This window comes from Carassius carassius, chromosome 1 (genome assembly GCF_963082965.1).
Source record: "Carassius carassius chromosome 1, fCarCar2.1, whole genome shotgun sequence".
Taxonomy (NCBI): Eukaryota; Metazoa; Chordata; class Actinopteri; order Cypriniformes; family Cyprinidae; genus Carassius; species Carassius carassius.
Genome location: NC_081755.1, coordinates 46164784 through 46168603, shown reverse-complemented (window position 1 = coordinate 46168603; position 3820 = coordinate 46164784). Strand labels below are relative to the sequence as shown.

Here is a 3820-nt window from a genome sequence, read left to right as displayed (position 1 = left end):
ATGTTCATCAACTATCGATCTACACAGTTTTTTTTCTAGAGGATAACAGCTGTAAAGATTAAAAAATGGAAATAACTCAGGCCTAATGTTCACTATATGACAGGATGCATTAAAAAGAGAGAGAGAGAAAAAAAATGAAATGCCATGTTACCATATTGTAATATTTAGAATGTCAAAATATTTAGCAAAAAAAACAAAAGCTGAGTCTCCATTAAAAAAATATTATAAAATACTTAGAAAGAACGGAAGTTAATTATCCAATATAAGGCCAAAACACATTCACAGGGGAAGACAATGATTCTTAGATCCTTGATGATACGCTCCCCGTTCCCTAAGCATTAAAATAAAAGAATTACATGAGGATAAAAGGAAGATTTGGACATTTGCAAATAAAATGGTAAAGTTTTTGTGATAATGTAATATTGTAAATTTAGTCCAGACCCTCCAGACAATGTGACAAACTTACATGTTTCCAGAATCAGTTCTGATGTCAGTAGTCCAGAGTTCAACAAAACAAGACCAACTGCTCCATATGCATACATGATCATATGAGAGGTATGCACTAGAACATAGACATCAAATGGTTGCACTAATTCATGAAACTATTATGACAAAAAAATATATATTATTACTACTATACTAGAACTACTATAGAATATTGTAAAACTATTAGTCCTGTTGCATCAATACAACTATTTATATACTTTTTTTTAAATAGTTAAATCAAGAACATTTTAAATTTCTTAAAGTGATTATTTTTAGCAATGAGTGATTACATGATTTCTATTCTCCCACACTACTAAATGTTCTGGCTTTGTGTGAGAACAAATCTGAAGTGACTCAAAAGTCAAAACGATTTATTCATTTATCCTTGGATAAGAGCACACAACAAAATATAATAAAAACAACTCTGGCTGTCAAGAAGTTAAGACTGAATATTATTGTCACATAATGTCTTCATTATGGTCTATTAGTTGTTTCATATGTTTAAGTGTTTTGCACACCCCTGTGATAAATGGAATGAGTTGCACCAGTTACATGTTACCATTTTAAACAGGAAGTGATGTGGAAAATGTGTAGTGGAAAAGAAAAAAAAAATCCTGCATTGCAGCTACCTTATTTTCTTTAAAACTTAAAACTAGTTTGGAGTATAGAGCTGAACAGACTTTCCCAAAAGAAAGCTATTACAACATGTTCATATAAAATAAATTTTGAATTAGATCTGTACCTACCATGTAAAAAAATAAAATAATAAAATAAAAACATGTATTTATTTATTTATTTAATTTTTTTTTTTTTCAAACAAGACATGTGTCATTAAACCATCTTCTAATTGCCCAGGGGTTCTAAAACAAAGATGTTGAAACTGTTGGGAAAAAAATTGTAGTCTGTTTGAATATGGGAGAATTATTCAGATAAGTTTTTGTTATTATGGCTCATGACAGTTTTCAGTTTAACACTTAATCTCACTTACCTGATCTGAGAAGGCCACATGAGGAAATGTGTTCGACAAATAGTGCCAAAGATAGAAAAAATTAAGAGATCCAATTAAACTGCATCCGACTAAATCCTAAAAAAAAAGGCTTATTACATTTTTAATATTTAAACAACTATTTTGTGAGAACCTTCTGTATGCAAGTGGATATTTATATAGTGGTCACACTTCAGGTGTATTTGTAATACTACTACTACTACTACTACAGTATGTAATAAATAATAATAATAATAATAATAATAATAATTGTTAGGTAAAATATACTTATTGTGTGCATACTGAATGGCATTTTTTTTTAGCTTCTGAGTTGGGATACAGGTTAGGGACAGGTTTGGAGGTATTAGGTGTCACACTAACATGAGTTAATCTCTTTTCTAAGCCACTGTAATAACTAATGGAAACAAACCATTCAGAAACTCTTACCTCTAAACAGTTTTAGACAGAAGACCACAACACATCCAAAGCATATTCCAAGAAAAAAATGTGTCATGTTCCTAAAATGTGCACTCTTTTCATGGACATAAAAAACTGTCAGAATAATAAAAAAAGAAGAAAAATAAATATTTCTCCACATAAAATAAATATTATTACTGTGCAAAATAAATAAATAAATAATCAAACTGGAATTACTATACAATATTTGTCAATGTATTCTTTCAATTAAATGAGGCCAGTTTACATCATGAGAATTAAAGGGATACTCCACCCCAAAATGAAAAATTGTAATAGTCCATCTGCCATCAGTGTTTTAAACATAACATTGTTAAGCGATGAGAATACTGTAAAGAAAACAGAAATAATGACTTTATTCAACAATTCCTCTCCTCTGTGTCTCTCCAAATCACTCAAACGGCCTACACTCTTCTGTGTCAGCCGCACCACAAGGATGCACTGTTTTCTTTCAAATCAAAGCATAAATACAGGTAGAAACAGTGCATCCTTTGGCACAGCTGATACAGAAGAGCATACGCAGCATACAGGGATGTGGAGAGACACAGAGGAGACTGTTGACAAAGGAATTGTTGAATAAAGTCGTTATTTTTGTTTTCTTTACTTACAAACCATATTCTCGTCGCTTCATAATGTTATGTTTAAAACACTGATGGCAGATGGACTATTCTGACAATACTTTTCATACTTTTCCAACTTTGACAGTGTAACTTACTTGGAAGTCTATGGGACAGTTTCAAGTCTCCCGATTATCATCCAAAATATCTTAAATTGTGTTCTGAAGACGAACAGAGCTTTTACGGGTTTTGAACGACATGGGGGTTAATGATTAATGACAAAATTTTCATTTTGGGGTGCCGCCAAACACCCTCACGAAAGAAGAAATCCGCTGTGTTTACAACTGTGAGTTTTTTACATATTTACACAATGGTCTGTTATTGTGTTGACATTTCCACGCCTCGAAGAGTGACGCTGAACGAAACGAACTGTGATTAATTGTTTGACATGTCGGTCAAATCGCCTCATGGGCGGGCCTTGGCCAATGAAAGCTGCCATGAATTCCAGAACTTCAATCTGAAGGCTACGCGAGACTAAGTTGTCATTAATGTCAGTGTGTACAACAGTCAAGGGGAAGTCATGGAGAAGTCATGGTTAGAGAGTCAAGCTCATAACCCTAAGGTTGAAGGTTTGAGTCTCTTACCAGCAGGGATAGTCGATGGGGGGAGTGAATATACAGCGCTCTCTCTCCCACCTTTAATCCCATGACACAAGGACTCACCTCAAGGACAAAAAAAAAAAAAAAAGCATTATCTGCAAACAATCCTGTAAGACAGAAAGGAAGGAAATATTAATTACATGCAACTAATACATTACATTGGGTTTTGTTTAGACCATAAAAGCAGCCTCTGTAAAGATGCTGTATAATTAAATGTTAAATGCATGCATTATTAAAAGCAAGTAATTAATAGCAAGCTATAGTCATATGAATTCTTTTGATAGTGTCAGATGAGACAATATCATACAAGTGTTAAACTGAATTATTAAGACTGTGATGTGCGACTGTGTTTAGGGATCATTTTTAAGACGTTGACCCTGTCCAGATACCCACACTTGCAGTCTTGGCCACTTGAGAGTGTGTGTACGTGACAGTGTGTGCACAAGACTGTCCCCGGTCTTAATAATGTCAAAGCACAGCATCCTTAACACACACTAAACCTCTCCAATACTGCTCCGGAGCACTATTCAACGCTTAGTGTATCCCATCATGCATCATGTTTTGGAATAAATCATCAGACTTTTTGCCGAGATCTCACAAGAGGTCACGGAAAGCTGTCCAATGTACAGTATGTGAAATATTGATAATTAGATTTTAAA

General features: G+C 33.5%; 1 long non-coding RNA gene across 1 annotated transcript; it reads right to left on the bottom strand.

Moving 5' to 3' along the window:
- LOC132126619 (uncharacterized) lies at positions 1-2272 on the bottom strand. Its single transcript, XR_009427425.1, has 4 exons — positions 1919-2272; positions 1475-1570; positions 467-562; positions 1-331 (listed from the first exon to the last, which is right to left on the bottom strand). It is a non-coding gene; the product is annotated as an uncharacterized LOC132126619 (long non-coding RNA).
- Positions 2273-3820: the final 1548 nt, after the last annotated feature.